Consider the following 23,274-nt stretch of genomic DNA (forward strand, 5'->3'; position numbering starts at 1 on the left):
TTCTCTCTAGTTCTCTGCAGATCACTAGCCTAGACTCTCTTTTCTGTACCTCCTATTTAACTCACAGCTACTTTATAATATTCTCCAGGCATCCTGGGTTCTGAAGCTCATATCATGTTGCACACATTGATGGTTATCAGAGAGCGGGAGTTCTCCGTTGGCTTCTCTTAGCTCTTTGGCTTAATTGAATCAGCTAACAGAGAGCTGATGGATTTTTTAAAATGGAGACATTGTTGGCAATGAGTCACATTTATGTTTATCTTAAGAATTCTTGACTTTTTTTTTTTTTTTTTTTTAGCACAGCTGTTTTCAGCTTTATTCTCTCTCTCCCTACAGCATTTAGATTTTGTTATTTGAATCCTGAGTGTGAGGTTGCATAGATTTTGTTTCAGATGGAAAAACACGTCTATCTTGGCCACAAACAGAAGTCTACATTTTGTGTTTTAAAACATGTAATTGCATCCATCCGAGACTACATTAATGTGACTCAGTGGCTCATTTAGTATCTATTCCGGTTTCTATAATTATATAATTTAAACTCTTAAACTTCTGAAAATCCTATCTGAGTAGCTACTCCGAAAAAAAATTCTTTCTTTTCTTTCTTTCTTTCTTTCTTTCTTTCTTTCTTTCTTTCTTTCTTTCTTTCTTTTTTTGTTGGGAAAATAAAGACATAACCAGAGCCCAAGGGAGACAGAAAAGCAAACCTTAGCCCAGTTCTGTCCCTTCTTTCTCATGCCTCCTCCATCCCCTCAACATTCATGATGACTTATTGCCCTGAAAAATGAGGATGCAAAGAAACAGTAGAGCGACGTCTGTGTGGCCACAGCACTGTCCGTAGTGCTCCCGTGCAATCTGGAGGAGATGTGTGTGGAATAGTCTTACATATTTATCAGCCATGTGAATTGCAATGTCTCGGTTTGGTAAAGGAAGTAAGTAGATTAAACTTCGCTGCCTCTAAAGGGGCCCTTGGATGGAAAGCCCTCTGCTCTTAACTCGAAAGTGGCTTGTTTGGGCTGGTAATTCAATTCCTTTGGCTTAGGTTATTATTACAGGATTGGGTTTGTGTGTGAGCCTCGAGCCTTATGGATGTGATCGTACCATTATGTCATGACTTTCGAGCCGTTTGAAGTTAACTGCTTATTTTATTAGGAAAATGTCTGAACTTTTGGGAGAGAGCCAGCATGTCTCAAATTTCGTGTATTGTGAATAATGATGTCTTTGCTCCCCGGTAAATACACCCAGCATGGATTTTTTTTTTATTGCTATTCACTAAATTTGCAATCCAGAGAGCTCTACACACTCAGCACAGATGTCTGATTGTGGTCCCTTCTCCATTGTCATGGGAACCTACCCAGTGATGTGCTGCATCAGCCTGGAACCCTGAGCTTTTAATGCCCAGCCCCAAAGGAAAGGGGGTTGCACTGCCCCCTTCCAGGCTCACAGCTACCGTGTCTGGCACTCCCTCAGTCCTGTGGGCCTTCCCTCCTTCTCCTCCTCCCCGGGGATCTGGCACTGAAATAGTTTCCATGCCATGCAAGACAGGCAAACGCATTATTCAGGATCAAAACAACCTGCTTCCTTTTATTCTAGGATCCTCTCTGTAAATCACTAACATCTGTCAGCAACACGAAACCTGCAGGCTTTATAAGAAAGCATTTCCGTAAGGACTCTTGTAGCCTTCTGCTTCTCACTGATCTGACATAATTTAACCTGGGCACCGCTCTGCATCTATTTACCTTGAAGTTTTGGTCCCGTGTTTACAGGCTATTTTTGCAACCACCGTGGGGAAATTTCCCATGAGCAGTGCCCATCTCAGGAAGACCATGTGTTTCTCGTGAAGCCTCAAACAAAGCTGGGGCGATGGATGCTAATGTGAGGACTCTTTTTCTCGCTCTTCCTTTCTTCTCATTCCTCGCACCCTGAACCAGGCTGCTGCATGGCTTTTCTTTTTCCTTTCCTTTCCTTTTTCTTTTTCTTATCTTTTTTTTTCTTGCCACACGCTGGAGGCTGAATACTAAGGTTCTCTCTGGCTGCCAGTCAGAACAATGGTAGCTGGTGAAACAGCCAAACAGCACACCTGTCGGCTCTTGGCAATCAGAGATGGTAAAATGACTGTTTTCCCAGCTTTCTTTGCCTTGATGAGCATGTCACCTGCTACAATTCTTTCTCCCTTGGTTCTGCAAAGGCTTGTATTCCTCCCTAAAGGTATCAAGGGAACTAAGCCACTTTTACTGCTGGGACTAATAAAACAGCTTCCTTTAGGGGGAAGGTAAGTTTTCTTGCGGGGCACGATTCACCGCTGTCTCCCTATCCCCATTCTCCACACTGGTCCCCTTCAGCCTCCCTGGCAACTGACAACGAGTCCCTCTTTTTCTTATCCTTGCTTTGCATCTGTAAGCGGTTTCTTTCTGCAGCCACTCTGGTTTCCTAGAGGCAATCCAAAAGCCCTTCAGCTAATGGCTCATTTAGCGATCAATTTGTCAAATAACGTTCACAGATGTTTTTCTGACGGAGCAGCATGCAGGGCAGGTAATGACTGAGTGAGTGATCACTTGTGGTAGGTGACAGGATCAAGGCATTGCTTCACCACATGGCTCAGAGGGTGAGGTTGCTGGTCAATCCCGAGAGAGGACAAATTTCTTTTTTTTATTTTTCAAACATTAAAAGAGCCCAGCGATGCCATTTCAACTGAGACCTGGGCTGGCTGCCTAATCAGTTCCACACTGGAAGAGCCGCACTAGCGTGATGTGTAGGTGCAATTTAAAGCAGTGTCTCCTTTGACTAAGCTTCCTAGTTTGGGAGCTTTGATCAGAACTCTGGGGCTGGGTGCATAAAAAGCACACAAAATATTATACATGCCATGACATCAGAGTTGCTTCAAACAGTCTTGATACCTGTTGACATATTTCAGCTTCAAACACACTTCAGTCTCAGCCCAAAGAGACATGGGTTTTATTAAAAAAAAAAAAAAAAAACATGGAAAGCTTTGTAGCTGTTAATCTAGAAGGAAGTGTCAAAGGTCTAGAAGAATGGAATCCAGCTGAACTTTGCCTTAGCCAGGCCGGGACTCTGAGCCAAACAGTCCAAGGGTCCCACAGCAGTACTAGCTATGATTGCTTTTGTGGCCTAGAATTGTTTCCATCAGCTTGAAAAGCATTATAAAACCTACAATCAAGTTAGTTTCCGGGGCACTGTGTTTTGAATACTGTTTAATAGGGTGTGACAAAGCCACATACTTTTTCCACATGTTCTTACACGCAGGCAAGTCTTCCATGGTGTTGGGCAGTGCACCAAGTATTGTAAACAGTACTGGAAGCATTGGAATCAGAAAGAAAGCAACAGCCACAGACAGCTGGAATGTTCAGAGTATGAGGAGAATTTTAAATTTACTGTAGTTACCAAGGTCTCAATCCTTTACCTGAAACCCAGTTTGGAATTGGCGGGAGATAAACAAATCTAATTATTTTATATGCAAAAAAGAAAATCTTTTCTCAGAATAAAAAAGATGAGCTTGAATACAGATGGACAGAAGACATTTAATGAGAACATTAATAAGCAGAGATGGGCTGGTGATCCACAGCTGCGGGCCTTGTAGAGTGAGAATTTCTGTTCCCTTTTGATGAGCAGAAATTGAACGGCTCTTCCAACTTGATGCCCCCACCCCCTCTTTTTTTTCCTCCTCAAATGAGCAGGCTCATTTATTTTAATGAGAGTTTTTGACTAAGGAGAGAATGCTGCTCAGTTCCGCAACTGCTCTTAATCTATTTAGCCACTGTCTGAATTTTCCCTTTGGTGGATGTGCTGTCTTCTAAGGCTGTATTGGATGGCTGTGGAACAGGTTCGACCAGGGCTTGTTAAAATTGCTAAATTTGCATGCTCTGGACATTGCATTGATCAGCCTGTGCTCGATTAGGGGTATTTTTGGTGACTTACGGGAAAACAGACTGCTCAGCTGTAATAGATTGTGTTCTAGGACAGGTGACCCAGCGATCATCAAGACGTTTGTGCAATGTGCCAGCCCCTAGCACTCTGCTTAGAGCTGGGAATGGTGAACTCTTCCATGATTTGTCTGAAAGTGGTGTGAGAAACAGCCAGGGTGCTGTTTCCTTAGCCTGGCCTCTGTGTGCAGGATACCAGGCAACTGTAATTTCTTATTAGCCTAGATGTTCAAGTTTTCACTTGGCAATTTATCAAGGATGTGTGAATAACTTCGCATAAGCAAATTCATATTGGTGTTCTTTGGAGTCATTTATTACGTACTATACTAGCACTTTAAGGATAATTAATTCATTTCTCAAAAATGGGTCTATGTGTTAGGTTAGAGTGCTCTTATTTTTAATAAGTGAAGTATCTAAAGGTTGGAGAGATTGAAAAACTTGCCAATACAAGCAGTGATCAGAGCTGAAATCTCTGAAATTCATGTTACTATAATATTTAATTAAAAGTGTTTCATTAAATGGAAGGGGGACTCTCAACAGGTCCTACCCACAGACGAAGAAACACAGGCAGCCAAGGAGTGCTGAGTGGAAGAACTACTCTTCTCAAATGATGAGCCCACCAACTGGGCATCCAATACCAAATGGCCTGACATCATACAAGTACCATTATATAGACAAAGCAGACTTCATTATTTAAGTGTACATATGCACACATACACACGTGTGGGTTTAACAGTAACAACTAAAGAGAAAGGCACCATGGTTTCAAAAGGAAGCCAGGGGAAATACATGTGAGGAAAAAGAAAGAGGAAGGGGGCGGGGAACGATATAACTAAATTTTAATTAGAAAATAGAATAAATGCTTTAAAAAACATCTTGTTAGAAAGCCAAATAGCCCAAGAATCTCAAAGAAAACTAACTCCCCACTCTCATACTCATTTTATTAGATGTATTTTAGACATCTTACTATGTACACACATACCAACACCAAGGCCAGGCTTCATATAAATGAGACTATAATAATTAGACTTTATAAACACTTTTCAAGAAATACTATGTTATAGATATATTTTCAATAAGTATAATTCTCTAAAATTATGTAACATTGCAAGGTACACATCAAGAAAATCTATCAAATTGACCCCTATCATGGACATATATAAGGTTTCTAGGTTTTGTCTATTTTATTTCATCATTATTTTTTAAATTTATTTTTAATTTATATATTCACTTTATATATCCCAATCACAGCTCTCTCCCTCTTCTCTTCCTAGTTCCACCCTCCCACCTTCTCCTCTATCCCCCACTGATTCTCCTCAATAAAGGGGAGTCCCCCACCAACCTACCCCAGCACATAAAGTTGCATCAGGACTGAGTTCAATCTCATTCTCTGAGGCCAGGCAAGGCAGCCCCATTAAGAGGAAGTGATCAAAAAGCAAGAAACAGAGTCCATGTCATAGACAGCACCAGTTCAACTTACTAGGGGACTCATAGGAAGATCAATCTGGCCATTGGTTACATATGTATAGTGGGGCCTAGGTCCAGTCCATGCTTGCTCTCTCATTGGGGCTTTAGTCTCTCTAAGTTGCCCTAGGCCTACATTAGTTGACTCTGTTGTTGTTCTTGTGGAGTTTTTGTCCCCTCTGGGTCCTTCTATCTTCCTTCAACTCTCCCTAAGCTCCACCTAGTGCTTGGCTGTCTTAGCATCTGTTTCTGTCAGCTGCTGAGTGGGGTCTCTCAGTGGACAGTTATGCTAGGCCTCTGTCTATAAACACAACAGAGTACTGTTAATGGTGTCAGGAGTTGGCTCTCTCCCATGAGGTGGGTCTCAGGTTGGGCCAAGCACTGACTAGACATTCCCTCAGTCTCTTCTCTCTATCTTTATTTCTGTGCATCTTGTAAGGAGGGTAAATTTTGGGATGAAGGTATATTGATGTTCTCCTCCTCCCACTGTAAGTCCTGCTTGGCTAGAAGGTGGCCTCCTCAGTCTCCATGTCCCCCACTGCTAGGAAGCTCAGCTAGAGACATCCACATATCTCTTCCTGGAGCCTACCCTGTCACTGGTCTCCAGCTTGTTGCAGAGATGTCCCTGACCTCGGGTTTCCCTTTTCTCTCTAAGCCCTCTCATCTCACTCCCATATCTGATCCCCACCACCTTGGTTACCTCCCCACACCCTCTTCTACACAGTTTCCTCTCTTCATCCACTTCCACTGTCTATTCTATTTTCCCGTCTGAGTAAGATTCAAGGAGGGCCTCCCTTGGGTCCCTCTTAGGCCCCCTTATTACTTAGTTTATTTGGGTCTATGAATTGTAGTATGGTTATCCTATAATATATGGCTTATTTATATCCACTTATAAGTGAGCATTTACTATGTGTGTCTTTCTGGGTCTGGGTTACCTCACTCAGGATGATCCTATCTAGTTTCATCCATTTGCCTGCAAATATCATTATTTACTTGTTTTTAATAGCTGAGTATTCCATAGTTTAAATGTACCACAGTTTCTTTATCCATTGTTCAGTTAAGGAACATCTAGGTTGTTTCCAGTTTCTGACTATTATGAAAAGGCTGCTATGAACATAGTTAAGCAAATGTCCTTGTTGTATGGCAAAGCGTCTTTATGGTATTTGCCAAGGAGTGATATAGCTAGGTCTTGAGGTAGCACTATTCCCAATTTTCTGAGAAAGCCCAGATTGATTTCCAAAGTGGTTGTATAAGTTTTCACTCCCACCAGCAAGGGAAGGGTGTTCCCCTTTCTTTACATCCTCACCAGCATGTGTTGTCACTTGAGTTTTTGATCTTAGCCATTCTGATGGGTGTAAGATGGGATCTCAGAGTAATTTTGATTTATATTTTCCTGTTGACTAAGAACCTTGAACATTTCTCTAAGTGCCTCTCAGCCTTTAGAGATTCCTCTGTTGAGAAGTCTCAGTTTAGGCCTGTTCCCCATTTTTAAAATTGGATTGTTTGGTTTGTTGGGGTTTAATTTCTTGAGTTCTTTGTATAATTTGAATATTATCCCTCTGTTGGATGTAGGGTTGATGAAGGTCTTTCTTTAGGCTGTTGTTTTGTTCTGTTGAGTGTCCTATGACTTACAGAAGCTTTTCAGTTTCATGAAGTCCATATATTAATTGTTGATCTTAGAACGTGAAATGTTCGTGTTCTGTTCAGAAAGTTGTCTCCTTTACCAATGAGTTCAAGGTTGGTCCTCACTTTCTCTTCTAATAGATTTAGTGTATCTGGTTTTATGCTGAGGATTTTGATCTACTTGAGTTTTGTGCAGGGTGATAAATATGGGTTTATTTGCAATTTCTACATGTAGACATCCAGTTAGACTAGCACCATTTGTTGAAGATGTTTTCTTTTTTCCATTGTATGGTTTTGTCTTCTTTGTCAAAAATCAAATGTTCATAGGTGTGTGGGTTTATTTCTCGATCTCTGATTTGATTCCTTGATCCGCCAGCCGGTACCATGCTATTTTAATTATTGTTGCCCTGCAGTACAGCTTGAGATTGGGATGGAGATTCCTCCAGATGTTCTTTTATTTTACAGAATTGTCTTAACTATTCTTGGCTTTTTTAAAATATGAAGTTGAGAATTATTCTTTCAAAGTCCGTAAAGAACTGTGTTAGCATTTTGATGGAATTGCACTGAATCTGTAAATTGCTTTTGGTAAGATGGCCATTTTTACTATGTTAATCCTACTGATCCATGAGCATGGGAGATCTTTTCATATTCTGATATCTTCCCCATTTTCTTTCTTTAGAGTCTTGAAGTTCTTGTCATATAGGTCTTTTACTTGCTTGGCTAGAGTTACACCAAGATACTTTGTATTATTTGTGTCTATCATGAAGGGTATTTTTTCCCTAATTTGTCTTTTGTCTTTTCTATATAGGAGGGCTACTAGTTTTTTGTTTTTGTTTTTGTTTTTTTTAGTTAATTTTGTATCTAGGCACATTGTTGAAGGTGTCTATTTCCCATAGTAGTTCCCTGATAGACTTTTTTGGATCACTTATATACACTATCATGTCATCTATGAATAGTGATACTTTGACTTCTTCCTCTCCAATTTGTATCCCTTTGATCTCCTTTAGTTGTCTTATTGCTCTAGCTAGGACCTCAAGTACTATATTGAAGAAATTTGGAGAAAGTGGGTAGCCTTGTCTTGTCCCCTGATTTTCAATGGAATAACTTTTAAGTTTCTTTCCATTTGATTTGATGTTGGCTGCAGGCTTGTTTTATGTTACATTTATTGTGTTTAGGTATGGGTCTTGTATCCCTGCTCTCTCCAAGACTTTTAGCATGAGTGGTTATTGGATTTTGTCAAATGCTTTTTTGGCATCTAAGGAGATGATCATATAGCTTGTTTATATGATGGATGGCATTGATGGATTTCTATATAATGAGCCACTCCTGAATGCTTTAGAATGAAACCCACTTGGTCATGGTGAATAATATATTTGATGTGTTCCTGGATTTGGTTTGTGAGTGTTTTATTGAATATTTTTGCACCAATGTTCATAACAGAAATTGGCCTGAAATTTTCTTTCTTTGTTGGGTTTTTGTGTGGTTTAGGTACCAGGGTGATTGTGGCCTCATAGAATGAGTTTGACATTGTTCCTTCTATTTCTATTTTGGGGAATAGTTTGAGGGGTATTGGTATTAGTTCTTACTTGAAGGTCTGGTAGAATTCTGCGCTGAACTATCTGGCTCTGGGCTTTTTTGGTTGGGAGACTTAATGACTGCTTGTATTTCATTAGGGTTTATAGGACAATTTAAGTTGTTTACCTGATCTTGATTCAATTTTCGCAAATGGACTCTATCAAGAAAATTGTCCATTTCATTTGGATTTTCCAATTTTGTGGTATACGAGCTTTTGAAGTAAGATCTAATGATTTTTTTGGATTTCCTCAGTGTCTGTTGTTATGTACCCCTTTTCATTTCTTATTTTGTTGATTTGTATATTGTCTCTCTGTCTTTTAGTTAATTTGGTTAAAGGTTTGTCTATCTTGGTTTTCTCAAAGAACCAGCTATTGGTTTCAATGATTTTTTGTATTGTTCTCATTTGTATTTGTTTCTAATTTATTAATTTGATTATTTCTAGCCATCTACTCCTCTCGAGTAGGCCTCTTTTTTATCCTAGGGTTTTTAGGTGTGCTGTTAAGTTGCTAGTATGAGATCTCTTCAATTTCTTTGTAAAGGTATTTAGTGCTATGAATTTCCCTCTTAGCACTACTTTCATTGTGTCCCATAAGTTTTGGTATGTTATACCTTCATTTTCTTGAATTTAGAAAGTCTTTAATTTCTTTCTTTATCTCTTTCCTGACCTAGAGTAGGGAGCTGTTCAGTTTCCATCACTGTGCAGGCTTTTTGTTATTTCTGTGGTGATCTGATAAAATACAAGGGATTATTTCAATTTTCTTGTATCAGCTGAGGCTTGCTTTGTGACTGACTATATGGTCAAATTTGGAGAAGGTTCTGGGTTATGCTGAGAAGAAGGTAATTTTTTTGTGTTTGGGTGAAAATTTCTGTAGATACCTCTTAGGTCCATTTTATCTATGACATCTGTTAGTTTCATTATTTCTCCATTTAGTTTGTCTCAATGACCTGCCCTTTGGTGAAAGTCAGGTGTTAAAGTCTCCACCATTAATGTGTGGGAATAGATGTGTGATTTAAGCTTTAGTAATGTTTCCTTTACAAATGTGGGTGCATAGATGTTCAGATGTTCAGAATTGAGATCCCCTTTTGGTGGATTTTTTCTTTGATGAGTATGAAGTGTCCTTCCCTATCTTTTTTGATTAATTTCGGTTGAAAGTCTATATTACTAGGTATTAGAATGGCTACTCCAGCTTGGTTCTTGAGTCCGTTTGCTTAGAAAACCTTTTTCCAGCCTTTACTCTGAGATAATATTTATCTTTGTTACAGAGGTGTGTTTCTTGTATGCAGAAGAATGATGGGTCTTGTTTATGCATCCATTCTGTTAGCCTCCATCTTTTTATTGGGGAATTAAGCATGTTGATGTTGAGAGATATTAATGGCCAATGGTTGATAGCTCCTGTTACTTTGATATTGGTGGTTATAGTGTGTTTGTGTGTTTTTTCTCTTTTGGTTTTGCTGCAATGGAGTTATTTTTTTTATTTCCTGAATTTTCTTGGGTATAAATAGCCTCCTTCGGTTGGTGTTTTTCTTCTAGTATCTTCTGTAAGGCTGGATTTGTGCATAGATAATGTTTAAATTTGTTTTTTTCTTGGAATATCTTGTTTTCTCCATCTATGGTGATTGAAAGTTTTACTGGGTATAGTAGGCTGGGCTGTCATCTGTGGTCTCTTAGGGCCTGCAACACTCTGCCCAGGCCCTTCTGGCTATTAGAGTCTCTGTTAGGAAATCAGGCGTGATTCTGATAGTTTTGTCCTTTTCCCTTGCGGATTTTAATAATTTCCTTTGCTCTGTACATTTAGTATTTTGATTATTACGTGGAGGGAGAATTTTCTTTTCTGGTCCAGTGTATTTGATGTTCTGTAGGCCTCTTGTATGTTTATAAGCATCTCTTTCTTTAGGTTTGGGAAATTTTCTTCTATGATTTTGTTGAAAATATTTTGTGGGCCTTGGAGCTGGGAATCTTCTATTTCTTCTATTCCTATTATTCTTATGTTTTGTCTTTTCATAGTGTCCTTAATTTCTTGGAATTTTTGTATCAGGAATTTTTTAGATTTAACATTTCCTTTTACAGATGTATCAATTTCTTCAGTTGTATCTTGTACACCAGAGATTCTTTCCTCCATCTCTTATATTCTGTTTGTCATGCTTACCTCTATAGTGCCTGTTTTATTCCATATGTCTTCCTTCTCCAAGATTTCCTCAGTTTGTGCTTTCTTTATCATTTCTATTTCAATTTTCAGGTAGTTAACCATTTTATTCATTTCCTTTACCTGTTTGTATTTTCCTGTATGTCTTTGCGTGATTAATTCATTTTCTTTTTAAAGACCTCTATCTGTTTGACTGTATTTTCCTGTAGTTCTTTAAGGGATTTATTTGTTTTCTCTTTAAAGGGCTCCATCATCTCCATTAACATAGATTTAAGGCAATTTTCTTGTATTTCAGTTGTGTTAGGGTATCCAGGGTTGCTTGCAGTTGGATACCTGGGCTCTGGTGTTGCAACTTTACCCTGGATTTTATTGATTCCATTCTTACCTGGCCTTTAGCCATCTGGTTGTCTGTGGCATTGACTGGCTGTTGCTGGTGCCAGCTGGATTTCTCAAGAATGTGGTAATAGCCCTATGTAGTAGGCTGGATGTTCCTGGAGCAGCCCTCCTTGGGATGGTTGTGGACTGCTGGCTGGATCTCAGGGAATAGCCCACAGTTCTCACCAGATGTTTATATCCCAGTATGACCCATAGGCAGGGGACTGGAGTGGGAATGTATGTATCTTATATGATGTTGAGTACTGGCAGGTCTCCTCAGGAACCAGGGATCCCTCTTCTCACTTACTGGAGGAACTCTTGGAGTCAGCAGCACCATCACTCACTTACTCAAGCTGTGGTGTCTGAGCTCAAGCTGTCCAGACACTTTGTACACTAGGCACTGCCATCTTGGATCCTCTCTTTCATTATTATTTTGAAAGATTTATTTTATTTTATATATGTGACTGTTTTGCCTGTATCTTTGTCCATACATTGCACATGTGCCTGGTGCCTGTGAAGACCAGACAAGCACACTGTATCCACTAGAAATGGAGTTATTGATGCTTGTGAGTCTCCCTGTGCATTCTGGGAACTGAATCCTGATCCTCTGGAAGAGCAGCCAGGGCTCTTAATTGCTCAACTATTTCTCCAGGCCATTTCTAGATTTTAATAAGATGAGTAATGCTTTAGTCAAAATTTCCATGCATACTATCTTCTCTTCTCAGTTACACTACTATTTCTCTGTTTTTAGTTTTTGTGGCTGGGTTGAAGATTTTATATATATTTAAATATTGAGGTAGAATAAAAACCTCCAATGATCAGTGATGCTAGAATCAATTAGAATGGGACTGAATTTAGATTTATCTACATTGCATGTGTTAAATTATTTCTGGATCTTTAAAAATTTTTTATTTTTATATAAGACAGGGTCTCTCTGTGTAGCCTATTCTGACTTTGAACTCTGGATCCTATCATCTCAGAATCCAAGTGGTCGGATTGTTCTTGCATATGAATTCCTAAGCCTTTAGCTCAGCTTTGTCTTTATAATATAGTGATTATAAAACCAATATTGTGAATGCTGGAGAGATAGATCAATGGTAAAAAGTACTTCCTGTTCTTGCAGAGGACCTGGGTTTAGTTTCCAGTATGTACACAAGGTGCCTAACAACTGACCTATAACTCTAATTTCAGAAGATTTAATAATGTTTAGCCTCTGAAGGCATCTGCATGCATGCGTTGCAAATAAACTCATATAGGTACACAATACACATTAAAAAAAATTAAAAAGAACCTCTATTGAAATCAATGAGTATCTTTAAATTTTCTTGGTCATTAAAATCCATGTATTCTTGTGCTGGGGAGATGGCTCAGTGGTTAAGAGCACTGACTACTCTTCCAGAAGTCCTGCATCCAATTCCCAGCAACCACACGGGGGTACATAACCATCCATAATGTGATCTGATGCCATCTTCTGGCCTGCGGGTGCATATGCAGGCAGAGCACTGTGTTCATAATAAATACATAGCTTTAAAAATGGTGTATTCTTAATAATTCAGTAAGAATATCCTTATTGTTTGGTTTATTTTATTTTAAGCTTGCAAATGTTTCTTTTTTTAAATTTTTTATTGTTAATTTATTCTTGTTACATCTCAATGGTTATCCCATCCCTTGTGTCCTTCCATTCTTCCCTCCCTCCCTTTCCCCCTTATTCCCCTCCCTTATGACTGTTCCTGAGGGGGATTACCTCCCCCTGTATATACTCATAGGGTATCAAGTCTCTTCTCAGTAATCTGCTGTCCTTCTTCCGAGTGCCACCAGGTCTCCCCCTCCAGGGGACATGGTCAAATGTGAGGCACCAGAGTACGTGAGAAAGTCATATCCCACTCTCCACTCAAGTGTGGAGACTGTTCTGACCATTGGCTAGATCTGGGTAGGGGTTTAAAGTTTACCTCCTGTATTGTCCTTGGCTGGTGCCTTAGTTTGAGCAGGACCCCGTGCTCAAATCTGCCTATCATAATGTTCTACTTGTAGGTTTCTAGGACCCTCTGGATCCTTCTACTTTGCCATTCTCCCATGCTTCTCTCATCTAGAGTCCCAATAGGATGTCCTCCCCTCTGTCCCAGTTTCCTGGTAAGTGAAGGCTTTCGTGGGACATGCCCCTTGGGCTAGTATACAGATATAAGTGAGTATATACCATTTAAGTCTTTCTGCTTCTGAGTTAACTCACTCATTATGATAATTTCTAGCTCAATCCATTCATCCACAAATTTCGGGAATTCCTTGTTTTTAATAGCTGAGTAGTATTCCATAGTGTATATGTAACACAGTTTCTTTATCCATTCTTCTACTGAGGGACACTTAGGCTGTTTCCATGATCTGGCTATTATGAATAAGGCTGCTATAACATGGTTGAGCAAATTTTCTTGTTGTGTGCTGGAGCATCTTCTGGGTATATTCCAAGGAGTGGAATAGCTGGGTCTTGAGGAAGCCCTATTCCCGTTTTTCTGAGATAGCACTAGATAGATTTCCAAAGTGGCTGTACTAGTTTGCATTCCCACCAGCAATGAAGGAGTGTTCCTCTCTCCCCACATCCTCGCCAGCATGTGGTGTCGCTTGAGTTTTTGATCTTAGCCATTCTGATGGGTGTAAGATGGAATCTCAGAGTCGTTTGATTTGCATTTCCCTGATGACTAAGGAGGTTGAGCATTTCTTTAAGTGTTTCTCAGCCATTTGATATTCCTCTGTTGAGAATTCTCTGTTTAGTTCCAAGCCCCATTTCTCAATTGGGTTATTTGGTTTGGTCGTGTTTAGCTTCTTGAGTTCTTTATATATTTTGGATATTAGACCTTTGTCAGATGTAGGGTTGGTGAAGATCTTTTCCCAGTCTGTAGGCTGTCGCTTTGTTCTCTTGACAGTGTCTCCAGCCTTAGCAAATATTTCTTATTGGGGTACAAAACCATTCATTGCAAACGTATTTTTCTATTTCCTCTACTTTATTTACTTATTTAAGCTTGCCGTTCGTGGTGTTGACATTTTTGTGTAAATTGCTAACTGTAGAGGTTCTACTTTTCAATCATCTTCAGTGAGGACTTTTCACATTCTATATAATGTAGCCCATAGTTTTTAATATTTCATTGGTTCTGTTTTTTATTTAAAATTATTTTCAACCTATAATTAATTTTTTGTAATAAAAAATCATAGAATTAAAAACATGGTCAGAAAAATGTTTAGATATTTCTTCATGGTCATGGCAAAGAGGATAGCAATGACTGCCCACCATGAAGGATACAAGGGAGGGGAGAACCATTGAGATGTAATATGAATAAATTAATAAAATAAAAATTAAAAAAAAGAAATGTGATATTAGCTATGATCATCAATCAAGCTGTGGGCCAACCCTTCAACTTCTGGTTACTGAGAATTTTATCATGACTGGTGGTTGAATCTTGTCATTTTTACCCTTTCAATACTTCATGTTTTTATTGTCTTAATACAATGCACCGCAGAGTTTGACTTTTTAGAAGGGTAAAGCTTCCTTGCATTCCTGGTATCCTTTTGCATTTTAAGTGTGTGTGTGTGTTTGTGTGTGTGTGTGTGTGTGTGTGTGTGTGTGTGTGTGTTCATGAACCCAAGATGCTCATACTAAGAATTTTTTCTATGCTTATGAGAGATTTTTGTCTGTAGGTCATTTCCTTGAAATTTATTTGTCTAATTTTGATTTAAGTTACAATTGGTAAATATATTCTTACTTTAATTTTATGAAACATGCAAAATTGGCATTAACTCTTTCCTTAAGGATTTCATAAGAATTACTAGTAAATTTGTATTTGTGAGTTTTTCTTCTGAGAATGTTTCCAGTCACCTAGCTTGGGTCTTTTTTTTTTTTTTTTTTTTTTTTTTTTTTTTCCCTTCAAAATTCAGTTCTAATCGCAAAGCTTAGAGCTCAAAATTCTGAGAACTAGGGACTTGTAACAACAAGCTATGTGGGTCAATCTTGTGAATCTAGGTGCAAAGAGGCTTATTGCTTTGGGAACTAGATGCAATGTTCAGTTGTTAGCAGCAGCCGATGGTTTGACAGTTAGTTCCAACTGGTGCTATAGCAATAAGGCCTTGGGTATTGGTCCACGGTTTCCAGAGGGGTTTCCAGCTATTGAGCCAAGGGTCCTGCTTCCTGGCATTTTTTAGAGATAAGGGGCTACAGTTTCTTATTTTTTGATATCAGAGTCTTCCACTTCCCAGATAGGTCATTTTCCATATATCTTGCCTTGTTTACATCCTCCTTTGTCTTTCAGTTGTCTTTGCTTCCAGCAGTTTCTGACTCTAATTGCTCTCTGGGACTCTTGAGCCACCTTTTGCCTGTTGCTGCTGCTGTCACTGCTATTGCTACTGCTGCTGCTTTTTGTCATGGCTCCAGGCTCTTCTAAGTTATGAGCTCAGCCCACTCTACCTATGAAAAAGATCACAAGTAGACAACAAAAGTACTAGGGAACTTCTTTGGTCCTTGGTTAGCTAGCAATATGTAGTTCAAGACTGTGGAGATAGATAGCTTGGTGGGAGATGTTTGTTGTACAAATAAGAACATTTGCTGTATAAATAATTTGAATGGAAAGCTCCGTTATGTATGTAAAACCTAGGCATTATTGACACACCTGTAACACACATGTTGAGTGGGGAGACAAGTAGCTCCTGTGAACTTTTTTGCCATGAGCTTAACTGAAATGGTGAGCTCCAGGTTTATGAGAGACACAGTCTCAAAAAATAAGTTGGAAAGCAATAGAGAGATACACTCTGAACATCCTCCTTTGGTCTCTAAATGCATGCATTCTGTAAATACCCCACTGACACATATAGAAAGATACAGACATACAGACATACAGACATACATATGTAGTTTAATTTATGAATGTTTGAAAAATCATAGTTATTAATTTCTAACTTAGTTTAATAATATTAGATGCCACATCCTGCAAGGTTTCAAATGGCATTATTGTGCTATTGATGCTAACCTGTGTTAACTTAATCTTTTATATGAACATAAAAAAGTTGTTAAATATGATTTTCTGTAAATGCTAATTAACTTGGTGAGAGTTTTTTATATCCTTATTACTGGTACCAATATTTTTCATATCAATTACTAAAAAGTACTTTTTATGTTTCCAACTATAATTGCAGATCTTTTTCCATGCCTTACTTTAATATCGTGATTATTATTTTATGGAATTTGAGCCTGTGTTATTGGAAGCATATGAATTTATTTTCTTTTCTTGATACATTGATGTTAGTATATTTGTGAGATATTAATTATAAATATGAACTACTCCCTCTCCATCTCCAGTAATCCTCTCCTGACATTTACCTTGTTAATATTAATAGAGGCCCACTGGCTTTTTAATGCTTTCTGTTTATGTGGGCTATCTTTTTATCATTTTATTTTAAACTGATCTTTGTTTAATAAATTGTAGAATGTAGAGTACCCAGACATGCAGGTATTAATCATTCATTAGCAGTCCACAGTTAAACTATGTTACTCTTTAGAAATGCTTTCCAACTTTTATCCTTTAAAACCCACATTATTACATCGGCTACATCCTAAGTTGCTACCAGGAAAGAGTGATGAATCGGTTGAATAGAGACAATTGCATTTCCTCTGTCATGGTGTTCTGATAAATGGAGAGGAACGTGCTGCCTAGCCATGGTAAAGGCAGAGGAAAAAGTTAAAAAAAAATGTGCTATATGAACCTTGGAGAAAGAAAGAAATTTTATGTCAAACACAGCTAAGAGATAAGATTTTGTTTGGGAAGGGGGTCAAATTTATATAAAGTAAATGAATTCAAGAGATAGAGCTGCTTTTTTTTTTTTTTTTTTTTTTTTTTAAAGTAAGGATCACATTTGAATGTTACTTGAATGCCTCCAGGGACACAGGGAAACACTGTGCATCGATGCTGATGGAGAAGTCAGTTTCTTTGGCTGCGTTAGTGGATTTGTGGTTCTGCGTAGCAGCTCCACACTGTTCCCAGCAGCAGCAGCAGAAGCTGCTTCTGCTCTGGAATGCACAGAGGAGCTTCGGGAATAAGTCAGAGCTGGGGCTTTGAGTCAACTGATTATGAAAAGTCTTTTTGTATGTCCAAAAAGAAGGCCAAAATGCCCACATATGGTAACATTTGCTTGGGTTCATGACTTCACTTGGATTTGTATTGCCTGTGATTATTTTCTCTAAGATATTGAGGGAGCATGTTATGACACGCTGAAGAGGCATAAGCAGATAGGTCAGTAACCAGCCAGAGGTGGGCAGAACTAGAAGTGATGACAATGAATGAACAAGCCAGCTCCACAGTCAACAGTGTTCTCCTGGGGTAAGATGAAAAACTAGAAAAAGAGGCAGCATGGGTTTGGAGTAAGAGGATTTTAAAGGTAGACAATGAGCTGATATTTTCTTCTCTGATATGAGTTGCAAGGTGATATGTGCAATCTCTTAATGCCTCTGAGCTCTGACTAGTCTTTAGACATTAGGGACATTACCTGGTCCTATTGCATAGACTTTGAATTGTGACTTACATAAGGTCTATGCAGGAAAACTGGGGGCTTTAGGTGCATTCATCCACTATGCATTGCCCGAACCTGTGCTGTACTTGGTGATTGAACAAGAAGGAAGGGAAACTCCCACAGCTGAAGGAAAACCCTTGGGGAAGTTAACTATTCAAGACCTATAGTGTTTAAGGCAGGAAATAGCAGTTCTCTGCTTCTGAAAGTATAATAATAATAACGCACATTCTTTTGAAGAAAGACAGGAAAGAATATGAACAGGAAAGGAAGGAATATTAAAACACTTCTCAATCTGAAACAGCCATCTTCTCAGGATGTGAAGCTTGAACTTGTGGCTCATATAATAATAAACCGTATGTGTGTGTGTGTGTGTGTGTGTGTGTGTGTGTGTGTGTGTTCATTCTAGTGCTGTGGATAATCCTGACTGGTACACGAATCAATAACTTTCTACTTTCTTATACGTTCCTCCATACAACTGTCAAACTTAAGATGTCTTGCTTTTGTTGCTGTATTGCTCAGGTATCTTTCTAGTCTATAATCAAAGTTTCCACAATTGCTTAGTCTCAGTTCTATCTAGTTTCAAATATATCTTATTCTAAATACATCTCTAGGATAAAGCACACACACACACACACACACACACACACACACACACACACTTGTTTGGAGGAACCACAAACATGCTTGCACATCAGAGAGAAACCCAGGCAAATGAGTCCTGAAGGACCAGTATCTAGAAAGCAATCAGCTCTGCGAGACCAGTGTTCCCAAGTGCTTCACTAGACTCTTAAGACTCAAAGGAGCTAAGAAAGATGCACTTTTTTTTTTTTTAAAATAAAAGAGCAGAATTTTAGTTTATAATATCATGATATGACAAGGAAGAAGGCCTCTAGAAAACACATTAAGAACCCTGCAAAGACTCATCCTAGAAATTAAGGGAAGATAGACACCAAAACCTCCCAAAGACCGAAATGGAGCTTGGTCAGTGCAGTCTCTGCTTAAGCCAAAATAGAAGGGATGTCTTGTTGACCTGATCATCAGAGACCAGGGAACGTGCTTGCAGGCAGGCATAGTTGAAGCAGCTATGCTTTCTCACTTGTTCTTCATGTGTGTTTTATAAGCAATGCAACTGCCTAGTAAGATAGCCATAAGCATCACAAAGTGTAGCCTGAAAAACATCTGGGAAAAGTAGACTTAGATGTCTTGGACAGGGAGATGATCAGACACAGGTGATCATATAGCTATGATTAACATATTCAGAAAAACATATCAAGATGAAAATGTTTACCAGAAAAGGGAGTCATATTATAAAAAAGAGAATCAAATATAAATTATAACACCAAAGACGTCTCAAACAAAGGGGGCTCTCTCATCTGTCCACTCCCATCTCTAATGGGAATCCATGTTTCTTTTAACCGATTTCCTACTTCTTTGTCACAGTGATCTTCTCTGTGAAAACAATAAACACTCGGAAGAAGATTAATTATCGTCAATCAAGATTTTTTGTGTGTGTGGCTTTTCTGCCATCCTTGTTCTTGGATAAGTACTGTACCCGGTTTTATCCTACAACTGTCTTCATCATGGCAACAGGGCCAGAAAGAAGTGGTCGGATCTCAGAGCAACTGATGACAGGCCAGCTCTCCATCGATGACTTTTTTAGCTCTGGGACTGAAGGCTTTCTGACCAGTCCTGCAATCAAAACCTTTAGGAGTGCCGAAGGTCATAGGGCTGCCTCACCCTCTGAAAATACAGTTGCAGGTGAATTACAAGATATCCGTAAACAAATTCATGAGATTACAAGGAATGTGAGCAAGGTACTTGCTCAGCAAGAGGAACTCACTGAAACGCTCAACAGCAGTCTTAAAGATCTGAAAGCAATAGCAACCACGGCTGAGATGGTGGAGGGGATCAGAAACTGTCACGCTGAATTGCTTGCTAAGTATGATTCATTAGTAACGACCACGGGCAGGTTGACGGCTACAGCGGCAGCAAGCGAGGCCTCCTTGGAAGAGCAAGGAAGTGCACCCACTGTCCCCTCTTTGTATAAGGTTGCCGTCCTTGAACAACTGGACTGTGACAAAGACTCCAGAGATCCAGATGTCAAGTCCGCCTTACATGCCCTGGATGAGGCTTGCACCTTAAGAGAGGAGACATTTGCCAAGCCTCAGATGTCAGCCAGAGATTTTGCCAAACTGTTATATGGTCACCTCCCGGGCAACGACACACCATTTCACAAACTGGCCCAGGTTATCGCCAAGATTGCCAAAAGGTCAGAGGCTATCGACATCTGCGATGCAGAATTCCAGGCAAGTTTGGCCCACGGTGCCTCCCCTCAAGAAGCCCTGGTACAATTGATTCAGCAAATCCCCTGCTTGAAGGAAGGTAGCCCCCCAGAAGTTGAGATCAAGAGCCAAATGGAAATCCCACAAGCCTGCCAGAAGAGCCTGCGTGCACTTCCGCCCCATCCGCGGCTTGAGCAAGGCTGGATCTGTGTTTATTGTCTCCCGGATGGCAAGAAATTGGGTCTGAAGGTTTAGAATAGTCCTGCAGATGGTATCTGTGTTCTTTACCAGGCATAGCTACTTGGCCCGTGATTGCTATCGTGATACTCTGGAATTAGGCTAAGAAAATACATCCGTACTAAAGGAAACACTTGCTAATTGATTTAAGTAAAAATGAGGAAAATTAAGTTACCCTAAGCTGTCCTCAGACACATTTTTGCAATATTTCATACTCCTCTGTCACCTGGAGGTGATATAGCTAACTAGCAACGCTGGAGTAGAAATTACTCGTCCTCAGGACAACAAACTGCCTCCAGCCACCACTCCCTCAAGGCCTCGCACCTATCACTAGTTGCAGGTCCTGTACCCCCAGACCTCTCATTAACACACAACTTACACGCCTGAAAAACACCTTAGGGCAGTTTATAGGGCTCCACACAGCCTTTCACATGACTTTGAGGCAGTGACAGAAGCATTAAAAGTTGCTGGGGCTTAAAACCATCGATTTTCAACCAGGTTCCACTTAGGATTGACTGACGCAACTGCATGTCTGGCTGCTGAAGCTGCTGTAACCCTCCCGATAGCCCCCCCCCACTCTTCTCCCAGTGACATTGCTGCATATCAAGGGGCTCCCTACAATTTCCTCACCACCACATCACATCTCTGACATCTACGGAGTCCCCTCAACAAGATCCCAAGCCCCACAGGATAGTGAGCTCGAAGAAATGTGTGTATAATTAAAAGTGTGAAGCAATATCTAAGACTAAGGTGAGGAAAATGAATTAAATCTTATCACCGCTCATTGCTAACATGATTACCCCGCCCTGCCAAGTCCCCACATCTAACACAATTGAAAATACATCCATCCCCCTGCTATGACGAGACACACGAAGGCAACCAGACTGAGAACCTTGCTCAACCATACACTTCAGCCTATCCCTCAGTGCTGTGGAGAGAAATCTGAGCAGCCCAGGGCCCAGACTGTCACAACAGCACATCTAACCCAGGACTATGAAAAAAAAAGATTGACCAAATCAGGGCAGAGGTGCAGCCTGAGAACACCCCAGCTTTCCCAACATGGGTTCCTCCCCGCCCCCCCCCCCACTCCCCAGAATGGAAAGGCCAGTCACCAGCAGGCCAAACTCCACCCCACTCTCCCTGAGCTCAATGGCCCTCCTTGGCCTACCTGGATAAGCCACGAGTCAATTGAGTGCCCCCTTAGACTTGTGAAACTTTATTATCTTACAAGAGGAAAATTAGAGATGGTACCTACCTTGACTGACTATATGCTTCTGAGCTGTTTTCCTTAAAAACAATCTTTACTATTCCTGAAGTGATGGTGTCATTAAGTCTTCTTTAAAAAGAGCCATCTTCCATTTGTGCAATTCTGTGTTTTATTATTTCTCAAATAAAGGCATAATTTTGATCTAATTAGAGACTGGGCTGGCCAGCCTTCATTTTTGAATATTAACATTTCTATCGTGGTAGTACAATATTTAAGAAATTTGCAAAATAGCTAAATTATACATTGTAAGTTTGTTGAAAACCCAACATTACCTTCTGATGTCTACTATGTTTTTCCATGTAAAATCTAAAGGAAAAGAAACCTCACTATGAGGACACTATATATATATCAAAACATCACTGACTTTTATATTACTTTTCTGTTGGTGTGATACAACGTCCCTATAAAAACCAAGTTAGGGAGGAATTTTTTGGCTTTCAGTTGTAGAGGGGATATATTTCACCATGGTGGGAAGCCAGGGCTGGAGGAGTGTGACGCTAGCCAGACAGGAAGCAGACTGGTCACATTTCATCCATACACAAGGGAGAGGAAGGGGCTGTGTGTGTATGTGTGTGTGTGTGTGTGTGTGTGTGTGAGAGAGAGAGAGAGAGAGAAAGAGAGAGAGAGAGAGAGAGAGAGAGAGAGAGAGAGAGAGAGAGAGAGAGTAAACAGGAAGTGGAGGTAAAGTATAAAACCTTAAAGGTCATCTTAGAGGGACACGGTTCCTCCAGCAAGCTTCCACTTCTGTAGGGTTCCAGAACCTTCCCAAACAGTGGTGCCAATTGGGGACAAAGTATGCAAATTCCTGAGCTTGTTGGGAGTGTTTCTCATTCAAACCACAACAGTGACTTATTTGTAATTCATTCATTGAGTCATCAGGCACAGAGTAACTACAATGATAGCATTCTCACTCCAGAGAAATCAGACATTTAGAGGTAGAGGCAGACCCTTTTAATGAGAGAGAGAGAGAGAGAAAGAGAGAGAGAGAGAGAGAGAGAGAGAGAGAGAGAGAGAGAGAGAGAGAGAGAGAGAGAGAGAGAGAGAGAGAGAGAGCGCACACAACGGTTGTGTATCTGGGCGGGAGTTTCTTATCTCATAGAGGTTGAGAAAAGATTTGGGAAAGCAGTCTTTAGAAACAAAGGGAAGGCGTCTTGAAGGTTAATAGGGTGCAATGAAGTAGAAAAATGGAAAGGGACCTGCAATAGGAGAGTGATGGTGATCTGTGGGAGGTAGGTGTAGCCTTGACAGTGAAGTGAGAAACTGCCAACTTAAGGGTCTCCCAGAGTTCCCCATGGCTCCTTGCTGGCCATCTGCTTCACGAAGGTGAGCTGGCAGTGCTCTGTGTTCTACACTGCCTTTCTCCCAGACCCAAGAGTCCTCCCAGCTCTTGTTCTTTCCTGAGGATGCTCCTCTGTGGTGCTCATCTCGGGGATGAAGAAGGCTGAGCGCAAATATCTCCTCAGCACTGAGCTTTGCACACCAAGGGGAGGAAAAGACAAGGAAGAACTGTCCAAGGAAAAGGATACTTCAGATTGTGCAGGTGTACCAATGGGCACTCTTAGGCTTTAGCACCAAGAATAAGAGAAGGGCTTGATAACGTGCTGATTGGCAGAAACGATAGCTATGTATATGGAGTAAAGATATGTGCAAGTTTCCATCTGGGTAAATGAAGAGGAAACTGCTTGTCCAGTGACTCTGAGAACCTCTGTCCAAGGGTAAATTTTTTTCTTATCAGTTGGAAGAAGTTGGGTTTCAGGAAGTAAACAAATAATGAATAAAACAATTTGGAGTAAAAGAATCAAGCTTTATGGTAGTATCCAAAGACT

The sequence above is a fragment of the Acomys russatus genome, chromosome 20 (genome assembly GCF_903995435.1).
Source record: "Acomys russatus chromosome 20, mAcoRus1.1, whole genome shotgun sequence".
NCBI lineage: Eukaryota > Metazoa > Chordata > Mammalia > Rodentia > Muridae > Acomys > Acomys russatus.